The sequence below is a fragment of the Macaca mulatta genome, chromosome 15 (genome assembly GCF_049350105.2).
Source record: "Macaca mulatta isolate MMU2019108-1 chromosome 15, T2T-MMU8v2.0, whole genome shotgun sequence".
Lineage (NCBI taxonomy): Eukaryota > Metazoa > Chordata > Mammalia > Primates > Cercopithecidae > Macaca > Macaca mulatta.
The window spans coordinates 48,898,175-48,915,698 of record NC_133420.1 but is presented as its reverse complement, the minus strand read 5'-3'; the positions used below and the strand labels follow the sequence as shown (position 1 = coordinate 48,915,698).

The window sequence follows — 17,524 nt, the reverse complement described above, 5'->3', positions numbered from 1 at the left end:
CCTGAGTCCTAGATCTCATTCTGCTCCACCAGGGTCTCATGGCTCTCTGGCTGTTCCCAGATGGTGCCAAGCTTGTTCCAACCTTGGGTGTTTGCACGTGCTGTTCCCTCTCCTTGAACTCTCTTCCCTCAGATACGCACCTGGCTCTCTCCCTCAGTTTCTTCATGTGCCTGCTTAAATCTTACCTCATCAGTGAGGCCTTCCCTGATCACTCCTTCTCCCTCTCACCCTACTTTACATTTCTCCTTAAATGTAAGTTCCTTAAAGGCAGGGATTTTAGTAGTGAACTGCCATCTCCATGGGATCTAGAACAGTGTCCGGTGCATATGAGGCACTAAGTATCTATGGAATGCATGAATACATTGATAAAATTGGGAACCCCATACTCAGTATGTAGTATGTCACTAAGTGTCACAAGAGGGGAAGGCAGATGGGTAGGCACTGCCTGGACCCTGCAGCCACAGAGGCACCCAAGTTTACTTCTGGACCCACAGGCTGTCCAGGGCTCCTGGGCCTGTGACAAGGACAGGGAGGGCTGAACATCATGTACAGTCAGAAACTCCCCCACCTTTCGGTCAGGTCCAAGATGCTGGCAGCTGCTTCCCTGCTGATCAGGCCATAGATGGAGCCTCTACCCATAGGCGCTTAAGAAATGCATGTGAAATGCACAAATGAATGAATGAATGAACAACTAATGCATGCAGGGCTTACACCTGCACTTTTAGAAGGCTTGTGTCAGCGCTAACACAGCATACCATTCCAATACGGGGCTGGGAGGCAGTCTGACTGAGTAATTCCATTTCTAGGAACCTGCTGTCAGGATATATTCAGACATGAAAAAAAGTTTTAGTTGCAGAGATTTTCCTCCCAGCAACATTTATAACACTGAGAATTACAAACAAAAAAGCTACTTGCCAACTTCAGAGGGCCAGTTAAGTAAGCCACAAAACAGCCACAGGATGTCTGGGTGATCAGAATATTAAGAGGCTTGTTATAAAGTTGTATCTACAGGATAACCACAACTAATTAAAACAAAGGAATCTGAAAGACAAAACCCCACACGTGTTAGTTTTTCTATTCTTTCGACTTTTCTTTTCTTTTCTATATTTTCTATGATGAGCAATGATGAGTTAGAATAAAGTCAAACTGACCGAATTTTTTTTGTTTTAAATACTGTCACCTAATGCTTTATTGGTGCCAGGGTGTTAAACTGTTTAAATCTCCGTCCCCTGACTCTCTGGTGCCTCCTGTCCCATTTCTGCATCCCCAACCCTGCTTCCTCTTCCTGGGTCCCCTCCCACTACCCACGGTCTGCCCTGCCCTACCACCTCTGCAATTTTCCGGCCTTGTAATCCATACCTGGACCCACTCCTCCCCCAGAAACCAGCTCCAGCGCTGGGCTGCCTCCTGCACTTCCCAGATCTATGGCTTTGGACCAGTTACTGAACCTCTCTGAGATTCCATTTCCTCCTCAGGAAAATGAAACTGACATTAACCCTCAGGGTCCTCCTCAGCACTCACAGGTGCTAAGGCTGTGGGCTGCTCTAGACACTGCCCCGCATTGGAGCCCTATCTGCTGCTTCTACTCAGCCTTGGGAAGAGCTGCTATCGGTGACCTAATGCACAGGGAGAAAAGTCTTGATCCCCAGTCTGCATATATCTGGGCACCTGTCCTCCCCCTCCTGAAGGCAGCAGAAGAAAAGTAGGTTTTCTCTTGGCTCCCAGATCAACATGATAGCTTCTTGGTTGAAACTGCCATTCCCCCGTGGAGCCCCCCACTCCTTCAGAGAACTCACGGCCCAGCCCTCACTCCTCAGAGCTGATGCCCAAAATGCGAGTCCCCTTTAGACCACGCTCCTGGCAATTTCACCAAAGGCCTGGCTAATGCTGTAGTTGGGCCTCCTGTCCACAGCGACAGGCTCCAGTGCCCCGGTTCAGTGCTGGGCTCTCCTGCTTCCCTTTTGATCATAGGCTTTACTCATTCTTCCTTCAAAACCTGCATCCACCCCTCTCTCTAACACCGGCTGTGAGGCAGGTGCTGAAGGACGAGGTTAAGAGGCTGTCTCAGGTCCTAGCTCTCTGGGAACTCACAGACCAATCAGAGAGAGGGAGATGTACAAATCACAGCTTTCCAGGTGGGGAGTGCTAAGACAGAGGACCTTCTAGGGTGTGACCATGGCTCAACCTCTGGCAGAAAGCGATGCCTCCTAAGGAGGATATAACTGTGAAGCCAGACTGTGAGGGATGTGATATCAAGCAACAAAATCAAATCACTCCATATGTCTCCCAAAGCTCTCACCAGACTTTTACAATCAGTCTTCATCATCACCCACAATCTGATTCCAATAGAACCCAACGGACCCCAGACGCCTGGATACACCTGCCCATTTGAGGTGTCTCCAAGCAGCCAGGCAGAAAGCTGGCTATACTTTAAGCTGTGCATGTTTTTTCTCTACCTTCTCCTCCACAAGGCTCCCCATCATTAATCATGTTCTGGATGAATGCTGCTCAAAGTGCAGTCTCTGGACCAGTGGCTTCATCATCACTGAGTGCCTGTTAGAAATGCAGTCTCAGGCCCCACACCTGACCTACAGAATCTGAATCATTTTGCATAAAGTGTGACAGGCTGTGCTCTCCATCCCAATTCCAACTTCCTCCTCTTCACTCTGTCGCCAGCTGCCATCTTTTGATGCCTTCAACATCTACGCAGTGAACTAACGCCAACCTCTGGAGTGTCCACCTCAGGCAAAATCGCCTGAGCCCCACCCTGCCCTGGGTGGTACACACCAACCACAGCTCTCTCCACCTCAAGCTGTGGACACATGTCCAAAGGCAGTCCCTCTGTCCAGAGAGCTGAGCCAGTACTGCCTGAGTACCTAGCATGCTGCTCTGTCAAAACGGGATCATCACACGACCCTGTGAGGTGGCTATACCACTGGCATTCCAGTGTGGAGAGGTGGAGGCCGAGACTCAGGAGGCTCGAGCAGGGCCCTGGAGTGAGCGACTGGGGGCCCAGTGACGGTCCCAGGCTCACCACCTGTGCTGAGAGCTAACACTGAGCACGGCAGCCTGGCCAAGCCACCTCTGTGGAAGCTTGGAGGTGAGGACGGACATCTGAATCTGAAGTGAGGAACAGCCCCTTGGGTGGGAGCTAGAACTGAGGGGCAAAAGTCACGGAGGACACGTGGGAGAGGAGGCAGAGACCAGACCCTGAAAAACTCTTCAGTGGTGGACTGAGGTGCCTGCACTTCAGAGGCCGCAGGAGGGTAGTGAGGTTTCTGGAGCAGGCTGGTCAAAGTCAGCAGCACCCTTGTTTGATATCCATCCCATTCCCTCACCCCACATTTACCTGGGACTTGCTTCTCTGACCCTCCTGCTGTGGCAAGATCCTGACTCTCCCAGGTGCACATGGCTCTACCTCCTGCCCACTCATCCTCACGCAGTCCTCAGCCCTCTGTGACCCCCCATCCTGCACTAGGACAAAGCCTGGCTCCCAGGCATGCCTACCAGTGGTTTCCCCAGCTGGCTCCTCAACAGCAAAGCCTTATCAAGAGTCATATAAGGCCAGGTGCAGTGGCTCACACTTGTAATCCTAGCACTTTGGGAGGCCAAGGTGGGTGGATTACTTGAGTCCAGGAGTGCAAGACTAGCCTGGGCAACACGGTGAGACCCCATCTCTACTAAAAATACAAAAAGTAGCCAGGCGTGGTGGTGTGCATCTGTAATCCCAGCTACTTGGGAGGCTGAGGTGGGCAGATCACTTGAACCTGGGAGATGGAGGTTGCAGTGAGCCATGATAGCACCACTGCACTCTAGCTTGGGTGATAGAGTGAGACTCTGTCTTTAAAAAAATAAAAAATAAAAATAAAAAGAGTCATATAAGATCCAGCCCCCAGATGCTCACCCTCTTCTGTGACTGGCAGCACCTTCCCTAGGAGAGCTCCCCTTCCCCGCCCAGTCTTCCCTGCCGGAATTATCAGTTTCCACACTCACCTCCTCCTACGGAAACCAGACTCTTTTCCTTCCCCTTCTACCACCCATCCTGAGAAGACTGAGTAAGGGAGAGCCTCTGTCCTGGAGCAGCTCACGAGAGGGAACCCCTTGGCAGTGTGTACCCCTTTAAAGGAAAAACATTCTCAAGACCCATCCCTGACCCCCATACACCCATGCACCTGGACCTATTTAGTAACTCTGAAGAAAACTGAAGCCCTTCCTGGTCTTCGAAAATTCTTTCAATAGCAAATAACCACTGCAACAGCAAATCTAAGTTTACGATTGAAAACATTTAAGGTTAATTTTACATACAACAGAAAACATTACAGTTACAACACAAAACTCAGAAATTCTTGCACTATGAACAGAGTGAAGACAGGTCTGCAGGACTCTGTGAAACACAGATCTCCCCTAGAGTCCAGCCACTCAACATGTGGTGGCTTACGGACCCCATCCTGGCACCACTTGGGAGGGTGCTGGAAAGGCAGAGTATAGGGCCCAGCCCAGACCTGCTGAGTATGTATTTGCATTTTAACACGAAAGCTTGTGAAGCCCTGGCTTACAGCGTACATTTTGCGGGGTTGGAGAAAAGACGGGGAAAAGCAAGGCCAGATGGAGCCCGCACAGAATGAGGTGATCTTCTGTGCTTTTTAAGGGAACGTTTTTCTGGTAGCTGTGTGAAGGAGGTACAGGCGCAAGGGGCCTATTTGTGACAGTAAGCAAAAGAGGCAAATGGGAGAAGTGAGCAAACTCAGTTCGGGTGGAGTGGAAAAGAGGAGTGGACTGAAGAAGGGTTTTCTAAGGTGTGGGGGACAAGTGAAGAGTGACCTTAGGTTTCTAAGCAGGAAGACTATGTGGAGAGGACTAGTGGAGAGGGCATTTTTAAGAAAGAAGGTGATGAGCTCTGTTCCAGAAATGCAGAGGAGGGGCCTTGGGGGCACTCATGAGGAGTTGTGCAGATGTGATATACACAGGATTGGAAATGCCCAGTGATATGGTTTGGCTGCGTCCCCACACAAATCTCACTGAGTTGTAGTTCCCATAATTCTCACGTGTCATGGGAGGGACCAGGTGGGAGGTAATTGAATCACGCGGGCAGTTACCCCCATGCTGCTGTTCTTGTGGTAGTTCTCACCAGATCTGATGGGTTTATAAGGGGCTTTTCCCCCTTTTCCTCTGCACTTCTCCTTGCTGCCGCTGTGTGAAGGTCATCGTGTTTGCTTCCCCTTCCGCCATGATTGTAACTTTCCCAAGGCCTCCCCAGCCCTGCGGAACTGTGAGTCAATTAAACTCCTTTTCTTTACAAATTACGCAGTCTCGGGTTATGTCTTTATTAGCAGCGTGAGAATGGACTAATATACCCAGAGATGATCAGGCTGGAGACACAGACCTGTGAGCCCCTGCTGATAGAACCAACTGAGTTTACCTGAAAAGGCCTGCAGGACAGTAAGAGCAGAGGATAAAGGGAACAGGCAGCAGAGGAAGAGCTAAGGTGGGCTGGAAGGTAGGAGGGAAGAGGAGCATCACAGAAGCCCTGGAACAGAGAGGAATTTCTCTCTGACCAAATGGGCTGAGATATGAGAACCTGCCTCTGGTCTTAACAAGTGAGCAGTCCCTGGCCATTGTGGCAAGAGCAGGGAGGGCCCCTCTGGCCACAAAGCGCAGAGCATATTATCTAAAAGTGCCATGAAACCCTGGGCAGCGGACCTCAAAGGGCAGTCCCTGGCTTCCAAACGAGTGGCATCACCAGAGAGCTTGTTAGAAATGCAAAACTTCCGGCCTCACCAGAGGCTCTGATTCAGACCAAGAGAATCACACGCTCTGGGGGTGGGGCTTAACAGCCTCTTTTAACTAGCCTTCCAGCCTTCCAGGTAATTCTGATGTGCTATAGTTTGAGAAACACCACTACAGGATATGGAAATTCAGTGGAAGGTATATATAATCTTTTCTACATGAAAACGAAAAGAAAAAAAAGATAGCCTAGCAACTTCTACATAGAGAAACTCAGCAAGAAATGCCTAACTGCTTCAATGCCAATACAACTTATTTCTGTCGCCAGAGAAATGCCAAAAGGTATTAACAAAATAATTAAAAATACATGGCTCATCTGATAAACTTCCTTGGATGAGATGTAGAAAACACACCCAAGATCTGGGGGCTGGAAATTCTGAGACATGGGTACCATTCTTGCTCTGCTATTGACTATGTGCCCTTGAGTATGTTACACCCCATGCAGAGCCTCGGTTTCTCCATCCACAAAAGAGGGAGCGGAAAAGGCTTTTCTAAGGTCCCTTCCAGTTCTGACACTGTGTGACATGCTCTTCCTATAAAAAGTGACCCCAAACTAAATGCTTTTAAGCAGCTGTGTGGGGTTGGAGGGAGGAGGGAAGTACTTACTTTTTTTTCTTTATTAGAGATGGAGTCTTGCTCTTTCACCCAGGCTGGAGTGAAGTGGCATGATCTGGCTCACTGCAACCTCCGCCCCCACACCCCAGGTTCAAGTGATTCTCCTGTCTCAGCCTCTCAAGTAGCTGGGACTACAGGCGCCCACCAGCACTATTTTTTTTGTATTTTTAGTAGAGGCGGGGTTTTGCCATGTTGGCCAGTCTGGTCTCGAACTCCTGACCTCAGGTGATCCACCTGCCTCGGCCTCCCAAAGTGCTAGGATTACAGGCATGAGCCACCGCACCCGGCTGAAAGTACATTTTTAAGCAGTAAAATCTAATAACATAGTTAACCAGAAAATCTTTCCAACATTCAGCAGTACTAGTATCTTGCATTCTAAGAACTGGAACATTCCTTTACTAACTGGCTTTTCCATTAAAGCTGCTGATGCCTAGAGTAATAAAAACATGACTGCACTGGACAGTGTTCTTAAAGTTCACATGACTAGGATGCTTCCCAGAAAACAGCTCCATTATCTTCACATTTTCATCCTATAATAATTTGTAATCCACGAAGGTAAGGTTTGTATTTTCTTCTAGGCAGAAAATAAGTTAAAGAACCAGATTCTATGGATCCCACAGCCTGACCCCTTGACTGAGAGTCTGGGCACTTGGTATTACAAATCTAGGCTTCCTGATAAATGGCCCTGTAGTGACCTTGTTACTGGGATCCCTAGATGCTGGTTTCCTGCCTGGTTTCTCTGCATCCAAGTCCCTGTCTGCACCTACTGTTCATCCAGTGCCCATCCTCTTGTGCCTGGGTCCCCAATGCCACCTGCTTCCCTGCCTTTGCCAAAGGTCAGTGACTTAGTCATGATCTCAGAACTAGGGCTGGAACAGGGATGTGGGCGTTGGTGCAGGAAGAAGAGGTGGAAGTGTGAGCACTAGAGGAAAGAAGATAAGGTCTAGGGTGACTCCTGCCTCCTGCCCTTCTTTGCTTACACACCCCAGCTCTTAAATTCTATTAGAAATTGGTCAGTGGGAAGCACAGCTGGCTTCTTCATCTCCCGGTCCATCTATCATAAACTCTGTCCCTGCTCCTCCCTCCAGCCTGGGTATGCGAGTGAGGTCCCAGACTCTGCCAGTCCTAGTGGCAGGGAGGTACCATAGTGAGGTGAGGGCTGACAAAAGGCCGGTGTGGCAGGCACAAAGCTGGGGAGTGGCATCCCACTGGAGGTGGGACCACAGAGGAGTGGGGACCAAAGCCACAAACATCAGGCCTGCAGGCCACGCAGAGATTAGTTTTGTCTTTATCCAGGTAGAAGATTCCTAGTGCTAGAGGGTTTTCTATGCTGGCCCACCCTGCACTGATCTCAACCTCGAAGTCACTCTTAAATAGGGTGACCACACGTCCGGATTTACCTAGGGCAGTCCCGGCTGAGGCCCGTCAGTCAGGTGCAATTATTAACAGCACCCCTTTTCATTCTCAGATTGTTCTGGTTGGGATGATAAATTCTAGTTGCACTGTTCTTGGGGTCCTAGGCCTGTGAAGTCAGAGCTGACGTTAGAGAAGGCTACCCAAGATTAGCAGGGACCCCCAACCTGATGAGTCTCACCCCTCATCAAACGTTCCATTCGCCTCTCCAGTATCCCTGCCAAACCGTCATCTGGCTTCTGCTTATATACCTGCAAGGGCAGCAAGCTCACTATCTTCTCAGGAAGCCTCTCTTTTTGGGGGAAAGCTTTGTTATAAAAACAGCAGGATTCAAACCTGTATACAGTATGACTGCAACTAAATAACAACATCCAGGCCGGGCGTGGTGGCTCAAGCCTGTAATCCCAGCACTTTGGGAGGCCGAGACAGGCGGATCAAGAGGTCAGGAGAGCGAGACTATCCTGGCTAACATGGTGAAACCCCGTCTCTACTAAAAAATACAAAAAACTAGCCGGGTGAGGTGGCGGGCGCCTGTAGTCCCAGCTACTCGGGAGGCTGAGGCAGGAGAATGGCGTAAACCCGGGAGGCGGAGCTTGCAGTGAGCTGAGATCCGGCCACCGCATTCCAGCCTGGGCGACAGAGAGACATTCCGTCTCAAAAAAAAAACAAAAAACAAAAAACAAAAAATTAGCCGGGCGTGGTGGTGGACACCTGTAATCTCAGTTACTCGGGAGGCTGAGGCAGGAGAATCACTTGAACCCAGGAGGCAGGGGTTGCAGTGAGCTGAGATCGTGCCACTGTACTGTAGCCTGGGTGACAGAGCGAGACTCTATCTCAAAAAAAAAAAAAAAAAAAAAAAAAAAAATCGCTTAGCAGGGAAAGGCTTGCGGGTGGAAGAAAGCAGAAAACCTGCTGACTTTTCCCCTTGCACCTCCTTCCATCTCTCCTTCTCCTCGTTCAACAAATATTTACTGAGTGCATTTGACAGTCCAGGCACTGTGCTTGGCATTGGCACTGGGGACAAAATGGTGAGTTAAAACAGACTCAATGTGAGGGGCATTCTACAAAATAATTGGCTTGTACTTTCCAAAAACGTCAAGGTCCAGCTGGGCACAGTGGCTCACGCCTGTACTCCTAGCACTTTGGGAGGCCGAGGTGGGCGGATTACCTGAGGTCGGGAGTTCGAGACCAGCCTGACCAACATGGAGAAACCCTGTCTTTACTAAAAATACAAAAAATTAGCCAGGTGTAGTGGTGCATGCCTGTAATCCCAGCTACTCAGGACGCTGAGGCAGGAGAATCGCTTGAACCCAGAGTCGAATGCTGCAGTGAGCTGTGATCGTGCCAGAGCGAGACTCCATCTTGGAAAAATGACGACAAAAAAAGTCAAGGTCCTGAAGGACAAAGAACAGTTGGGGAACTGTTTTAGTTTAAAGGAAACTAACGAGACATGACAACCGTACGCAACCTATTTATAAGAGTTGTTTGTTTTTGGCTATAAAAAAAAGGACATCACTAAGACAATGGCAAAACTTAACATCTAGGCCAGGCGTGGTGGCTCAGGCCTGTAATCCCAGCACTTTGGGAGGCTCAGACGGGCGGATCACTTGAGGTCAGGAGTTCGAGACCAGCATCCAACATGGTGAAACTCCGTCACTACAAAAAATACAAACATTAGCCAGGCATGGTGGCACACACCTGTAATTCCAGCTACTTGGGAGGCTGAGACAGGAGAATTGCTTGAACCCAGGAAGCAGAGGTTGCAGTGAACCGAGATCACACCACCACACTCCAGCCTGGGTGGCAAAGTGAGGATGATTCTCTCAAAAAAAAAAAAAAAAAAACAGTATATAAAACTTAAGGTTCATAGATTAGGTAAACGATGTTGTATCAATATTAATTTATTGATTCTAAAATTTGTAGTTATGGAATATCATTGCTTTTAGGAAATAAATGTAGGGGGAAAGGAGGCATCGATAAATAATCCTCAAATGGTTCAGGAAAGATATATATATATATACAGGGATAGAATAAAATGATAATGTTTGGGGAATCTGGGTGAAGAGTTTATGGGACTTCTTTGATTTATTCTTGCAATTTTCCTATGGGTCTGAATTGGATCAAAATAAGTCATTAAAAGAAAAAAAAATAAAACTTAGAAAATTTTTTTTTAAAAAAAAGACCCTGCCTTCACACAGCTTATAGTGTAGCTGGGAGACAGGTACTAATACAAATAATTACACTAATTAGCTGCAAAATTGCCACTAGGAAAAGTGCTATAATAGAGAGAGATCTGGTGGCATGAACATTTATAGCAACAATTTAACTCAAGTCAGGAAGGTGAGCAAAGGTTCTGCAATCATGGAGCTGAGACACACAGGATGAAGTAATCAGTGGGGAGGGGGAGAAGGTCCCAAGCTCTTGCAGTCCCTGCAGCAGGAAGGAGCACAGTGAGGTGAGGGCTGGAAAGAGCATGAACATAGGGCCTGCAGGAGATGCCGAGAGATCAGCTTTGTCTTCATTTTGAGAGAAATAGGTGTGTATGGAAGACTCCTTCGTCTGCAGAGTAGAGAATCCACTGGAAGCGGGAGAGGGCATGTGCAGATCGCGGCAGTGCTGAGAGTGGACCAGCTGCTTTCATGAGAAGCATCGTGCATAATTTTTCTTGTGTTCCCTGACACTTTTATTTTCTACAAGAACCATGTATGCATTTGATTACCAGAGCAGGGGAGGGAACTGGGGGGGAACCAGTGGGGAAGACTGAGCTCAGGAGGCTAACCTCCCCTCCCCAGGCCCAATAGTGGCTGGTAGTCAAAAGACAGCTGATGGAGCTGGTTGCTGCCTCCCTCACTGAGAACCTCTGGGCTAGCCCTTAAGCTGATGTGGCTGAGGGAGGTGGCACGCATGGGCCAGGTCTCCAACCCCACTCCTACACCAGGGGCCCCTCATCAGCACAGTGTTCAGGCAGCCATGGCCCCTGCACAGTCCTGGATGCTTCCTCTTGGAACATCCCTTCAGTCCTGAGAACCAGGACCTGTGGTTCTGGCTGGGGAGGGACCCTTACTCACCCACAGCGACTCAGCACTGGACACAGATCAAAGTGCTTGTCTGGAGGGTCAGGGGTCTGACCACAAAGCGAGGAACCCGTTTTCTATGCCAAGTTTTGCCTTAGTTGGTTTTCCACATTAGCTCATTTACGACAGTCAACTTAAAGGGAATAGGTGCCATTATGATTCTCATTTTACAGGGTGGAAGTTGATTACACAGTTGGGTCATTATTGTCATGTCCAACTAAATCAGAGTCGAGAGGCTAGGGGAAAAATACTCAGGGCACATAACATTGCTCCAAAAATAAAATTCTCTGCAAGCCTGGCTGCTAAAACTGCCTGTTACAACCTAAAATCAGTTTTATTTAATAACTACTGAAACAAATTGCTGTGATTCTAAGTCTAGTTTTATCTACCACCGTCATGCAACAATCAGAGCTTGCCAGCTCCCGAAGAGCTTCTCTAGTGCCAATGGCCATTTTTTTTTTCAAAACAATACGACAATACGTAACATTTCTCATTCTAATAACACTCCCAACCTTCTCTTTGTTTTCCAAATCAAAGACCACCTGGTCTGTATAGATTTCCCAAATTATTATTCTTACTTCACAAGCCAAACGTTTTAAATTTAGAGAAATATCTGTTTTTATATTTTATTTGACTTTGACAACAGATGATTTGTCTAGGCACAGACTTGGGTTCAAATGTTGGCTGCAGCCAGGCACAGTGGTTCATGCCTGTGATTCCAGCACTGTGAGAGGCCGAGGCAGGAAGATCAGCTGAGCCCGGGAATTCAAGACCAGCCTGGCAACATGGCGAGACCCAGTCTCTATATTTAAAAAACAAACAAAAACCACAAAAAGACAAATCTCGGCTGCACTGCTTACAAACACTGTGCCCTCTGGTGGTTACTTCACCTCTCTGAGCCTCACTTTTCTCACCCCATCTGTAAAATGGGGCTGGAAGGAATCAGTAAGATTTTGAGGCTAAAAAGCACTGTTTGTTCCCTATTAGGGCTCAGTACAAAAAATTCACTTCACTCTACACTGCTTAAACATTTACTAAAAGCTTGTGTATCCTAACAGTAAATCATGGGACCTGAATTTTCCAGGACTATCCCAATTTCAAATCCTCTGTCCTAACTTTCCACATAAACCATCAAAATGTTTCAAAAATTCCACTCTCTCAGTATCCAAACACTTCTCAGGCCTCCTCTTGCACAAAGCAGTGGCACACACATTCTTTTTTCACACTACAGATCCCACTCTTTGGTTCAGAAAATTTAGTCAGCAGAGTCCTGCTGGCCCCCTAAAGGAAATGGGGTCAGTGCTCCATTGCAACTCAGACTGGGCTGTTTCCCGGCACATCTATGTAAAGGCGGCCAAGAGAGGCCGTGCCACAATCAGAGCATCACCCACAGAGGGACATACACTGGGCAGAGGAGTTCAGCCCCCCCACTTGTACCTGAGAGGCAGCCTGGCCACAGGGTTGCTGTGAAGATTAAATGAATTAAGTTAATATTTGGAGAGCACTCACAACAGCGTGTGGCAACCAATAAGTACAGATGAGTGCTGATAACTAAAACCAGAGGCATCCCTGCAGAAGTTACTCCTGCCTCAAAGACAACACAGTGACATCGCTCCCATCCAGGTGAAAACAAGGAGAATCAAGGAGAATAGGCACTTAGCCCTGGCTGGGTGAGGCCTGGCCCACCCAGAGATAAGGCAGACCCTAACCACAGCAGGTGGGTTCTGCACTAATGAACACCAAGAGGCTGGACTTGGCTGGGTGTGGTGGCTCACACCTGTAATCGCCACACTTTGGGAGGCCAAGGCAGGAGGACCGTTTGAGCTCAGGAGTTCGAGACCAGCTTGGGCAACATAGTAAGACTTTGTCTCCACAAAAAATAAAAAATTAGCTGGATGTGGTGGCACATGCCTGGAGTCCCAGGTGCGAGGTACAAGGAGGACTGCTTGAGCCATGATCAGGCCACTGCACTCCAGCCTGATGACAGAGACCTTGTCTCAAAAAACAAAAAAGACCAGACTGGACTTGGAGAAGAGTCACCATGCCTACGATCCACAAAGTCTCTTCATGCCTTTGCCCCTGCTGTTTTGCCTGCCCCAAATGCCATCTTGTTCCTAACTTTGAGGCTTAATTCAAATTAAGCCTTGAAGTTAGAACTTCTCCCCATGGTTAGAACTACTCCCCACAGTGTCTCCTGATGCCCATGGGAATGAATGGCTGCATCCTCTGGTGTCTCCTGCATCTAGCTTATCCTTTTAAAGCACTTACAGGACCATGGACAAATGGATGGAGACACACATACACACACACACACACACACACAAACGTCACTGTCTTCCCAAATACACCATGAAGGCAGGGGTTCAGTGTTCACCTCTGTAGCCCTATGGCCTAACACATGGTAGAGACTCAATAAATGTCTCAATTTGCTGTTAAATCTGTGCTCACACCTGGTCTTGGAATAATAAGTTAACCTGGGGGCAGTGGGAAGCTTCAGGTGCACACACAAGCAGAAGCGCTGGAGATGCAAGATTTCTGGGTCTTAGAACCCATTTCCAGATCAGTTTTCAGCCAGGGGCTTACCAAGTATTTCTCAGGTCCTTCTCGGCCAGAGGAAAGAAGACACCTATAAGATCAGGCTCTGAGGTCACCCGGATCCAGCCAAGAGCAGTGTGGACACTGACCTGGTCACCTCCTGTCTCTATTAGAGTTGGTACAAAGAGCTGATGCTTGGGTAGGCTACCCTACCCCCACCAGCCCTTCCAGGCCAGGGTATGTGCTGGGTGTCTTCAGCTTTCCAGCTTCTACAACAGATCTTGGGAAAAGATAAAGAGGCATTGTCCCTGCTTTCCAGGACCACAATGCTGGAAGGTGAGCTCTCCTGGGGAAAGATGTAGGGACCACAAATTGCTGGTCTCTTCTCAACCACCACAAACCCTGACGGTTGGGGAAAGGCAGGGTGCCATGTCTTCTCACTCCCTCCCATCTGAGCCCTTCTGGTAGGTTATGCCTATCCTAGAAAATGTTGTCTTTTGCGTGCCTGGACCTGTAGTTCAGAAGGTCAAAATTGGTCCCTCTTGCTCCTGGCCCCACTCTACCACCTTTGCCAGCTCAGTTTCCTTATCTGCAAGGTGGGGAACGGGGTGGGGTTTGGCAGCAACAAACCCCACTGTGTGTGAAACCTTCCAGTTCACAGCCAACAAAGTGTTGGTCTCAATTCTCTAAAGCCAGTTACCACCTTGGAACCCCAACTTCTTCCAGGGATAAGATTTGTCTCTGACCTTGCCTCCCTAACCAGGTTTCTGAGACTTCAATGAGCATGCTTAAAACTACCAGAGTATCTTCTGTATGATAAAAGATGAATCGAGGGCTCAGAGACATGACTGATGATATGGTATGGGATCCTGAATCTGCTTCTATGGTACCTTGGGCTTTTTCTACTGCTCCAAGCTGTCTGAGGGCCCACCACCTGTCTGGCCTGACCAGGGCCTGCCCTTTCCTGCAGGGAAGTGGATGCAGGCACCCTGGATTCTCTGGGGTCCAACCCACATCCCCACCCAGCACTACATCTGCCATATAGAAGTTCAATAAATGCCTCAGCTACTCTGAAATGCCTTCAGTAACTTGACCTTTTACATTCCCCAGCTAATGTCTAATTTGCATATATGAGTCCTTTTCAGGAGATGGCAAATCACTAGAGACAACGCAGGACCAATACAGAGTATTAGGCACGTTCTATTCTACTCTAATTCTCTGCAAATTGGTATTCCATTAACTGCATGTGGGATTTATGGGAGCTCGCTATAAACTAGAATATTTAACTAGAATGGCCTACTCTGTCAGATAATAGCTTACTGTTGTTAATTTTCAACTAGTCAATCTCAAAAAAGTTTCCAACTTCCAATATACTTCACATCTTGATTTAATCATCCGGAAAGTCATCCATATCAAAGCCTCCATACAACAAAGGGGCAGGCAGCTTGATGCAGAAGAAAAAGACCTGCCCTTGGAACCAGGAGACTTGGGTTACACATCCCAGCTCTACCACATACTGTGTAACTGGCTGCTCAGAGCCTCAATGTCCTCATCTGTAAAATGGGAGTGACACCAGCCTCACAAGAGTTGTAAAGATTAAATGAGATGATACAGGTGAATGTACTCTGTAAGTTCTACAAGGTTATGCAAAGGTTAGTTATTACAAAAGCACAAGATGAAATTATCAAACAACTCAGGCTAATGACAGAAAGCATGAATTAAACTGGTGTTTCTAAAGGGGTGTGGGAGTGGCATTTTGCTCCCTAGGAGACATCTGACAATACTGGAAGCATTTTTGGTTGGAACAACTGGGAGACAGGAATTGCTACTGCAATCTACAGACCAGGGATGCTTCTAAATCCTACAATGCCCACGACACAAAGAATTATCAAACCCCAAATGTCAATAGTGCAAGGCTGAGAAACCCTGATCTAAATAATCACTTAAAGTTGGATTTGAGAGCTTTTTAGAACAGAAATCTTCCTAAGCAGGCTTTACTTTCTCCCATCATCTGCTTAAACATTTGCAAGATGGATCATCTTACAAAACAGCTCTTTTGTAAGTGAAGCCAAACTGCCAACTTCTGGAGTTTCTGAATGTATAAAACTGCTTTTAAAGGAGATGCTCTCTGATTACAATTTGGCTAAATTGCTTTTCCGAAGGCCTTGACTTCGGCAGAAGTTCTCCTGGGCACAGAGATAGGGTCTGTCACTCCACCAGTAGGCCGTGAAGATGGTTTCCTAATTCTAATTTCCTGCTGAAATGAGAGCCACGAGGGTCTCTAAACGAATTAAATTCACATCACGCCAACTGCTTGCTAGCTTTGTGCCGGGCACGGTGCCAAACACCTCCACATAATTTATCCCACTTAAGCCACTCAACAACCCAGCGAGGTGGGCATTATTACCAGCTGTTTGCAAGAGAGGAAACTGAGGACCAGCGAGGTTAAACAACTTGCCCAAGGTCACTAGCTGGCCAAAGGGGAGTCCAACTTGAACGGAGGTCTCCAGTTTCCAAGTCACAAGCTCCTTCCACCAACTCGGAAAACCCAGGTGTCAAGTTGTCTCAACTTCCCATGAATTTTTAAGGCAACGGCAACTTCTCAGTAAGTTTAGGTAGCTGAAAATGGGAATTTCCGGGGGGCTGGGCACTCTCACATACACTCCCCCCTCTGCAGCTCTCTCACCGCAGGTACCTGATAAATCATTCCATATCGCCCGCGGAACGGGGAGGATTTATTGGCGCTGGAGTTTCGTGCCAGGCCCAGGAAATGCCATCTTTGAAAGCCGAGAGGCGGATTCACCCTGGGAGCCAAGCGCTGGCCGCCGCGCTTGGCTGGCTCCCCACGCGCTGTGCGCCCCCTCGGAGCCCCAAGCCGGGGTCGCGGCGGCGCGGGGTCCTCCGGGGGTGCCGGTGGCACGGGCTCCGCGGGTTGCGCCCGCCCCTGCCCGGCCGGAGCGCACGCCCACGCTCCAGCGCAGCGTCCCGGCCACCCGCCCGCCCGCCCGGCGGAGCCCCACCCGGCGCCCCGCCCGCGCCCTCCCGCCCTGGCCCCGCCAGGTGAGCGCGGCGGGGCGCCCCCTCCCCGCCCCGACGTGGTGCGGGGACCCGGTGCCGCCGCACCCGCCAGCCCGCCCGCGCGTCCGCCGCGCGCCCCAGGGACGGGTGGGGGCGGGGTGGCGCCGAGCGCGACCCCGGCCCCCGGCAGCCCCGCGCCCTGCCCCTGGCTCGCTGGGGTCGCACTGGCCAGTACCTGAAGCATCCGGGGGCGCAGAGCGCCCAGGTAGGTCGCGCGTGCGGGCGGCGCGGAAGCTCGCTCGCGGCGCGACCTGGCCGCCGTCTGAGCATGCCCAGTGCCGCCCGCGGGCGGTTCCCGCCGGCCGGGCTGGCCGCGAAGGGCCCGCGCGCCGGGCGGGGGGCGGGCGTCCGGGCTGGCCTGCGGTGTTCTCCCGCCCCCGCCCCAGGCTGGCGCGCCCCGACGCATCTCCTGGGGCCACCGGGGCTCTCCGCCGAGCTCCGGGCAGGCCCTGAGTTCCCTCACGCATGCATGCAGCCATTCGTTCCACAACCATGACTGGGCACCTACTGTGTGCCAGGCCCTCAGTGATTTCATGCCTGGGGAAGGCAAGCAGTCGGCGCCCAAAGAAACTTTGAAACGAGGAGTCTTGCACGACGGGTGCGCGGTAGAGCCGAGGTCCCGCTGACTTCCAGTCCAGTGCTCGTCCCGCGGCACTAGTAAGCTTCCCTGGTTAAACCTCCCCAAGGCTCGTGGGACCCCTACCTGGTCTGTGCTCCCGCTTCCCACTTCCGCCTCATCTCACACCTGCCTTCCTGAGGATCCTAGAGCACCTTTCTGTCCATCAGACTCTGGAACTTCACCAGCCTCAGGACATTGGCGCGCGCCTTTCCCTCTGTGGGACGTTCTTACCCAGCTTTTCACGTGGCCGGCGCCTTCTCATTGTACATAGGTCCCCTCCTCAGAGAGGCCTTTCCTGACCACCTTCCTCGATTAGCCCTCTGCTCCTGGCCACTTCATGTACTTTATTTTCTTCACAGCATTTAACACGATTTATCCATTATCAGCAAATATTTATTGAGCACCT

At 49.7% G+C, this 17,524-nt stretch overlaps 1 protein-coding gene across 24 annotated transcripts in view; it reads right to left on the bottom strand.

Annotated features, from left to right (window-relative positions):
- PTPN3 (protein tyrosine phosphatase non-receptor type 3) overlaps nt 1–17,301 on the bottom strand; it is a 122,430-nt gene extending 105,129 nt beyond the window's left edge. For 12 of the 24 annotated variants that reach the window (XM_077968345.1, XM_077968346.1, XM_015117129.3 and 9 more), the window contains exon 1: nt 16,675–16,763. The gene's annotated coding sequence lies outside the window, so the exon portion shown is untranslated. Of the gene's footprint in view, nt 1–15,828; nt 16,433–16,674; nt 16,764–17,202 lie in introns of those variants that run through there. The other 12 variants (XM_077968348.1, XM_015117124.3, XM_077968354.1 and 9 more) reach the window with 8 other exon arrangements.
- Nucleotides 17,302–17,524: the final 223 nt, after the last annotated feature.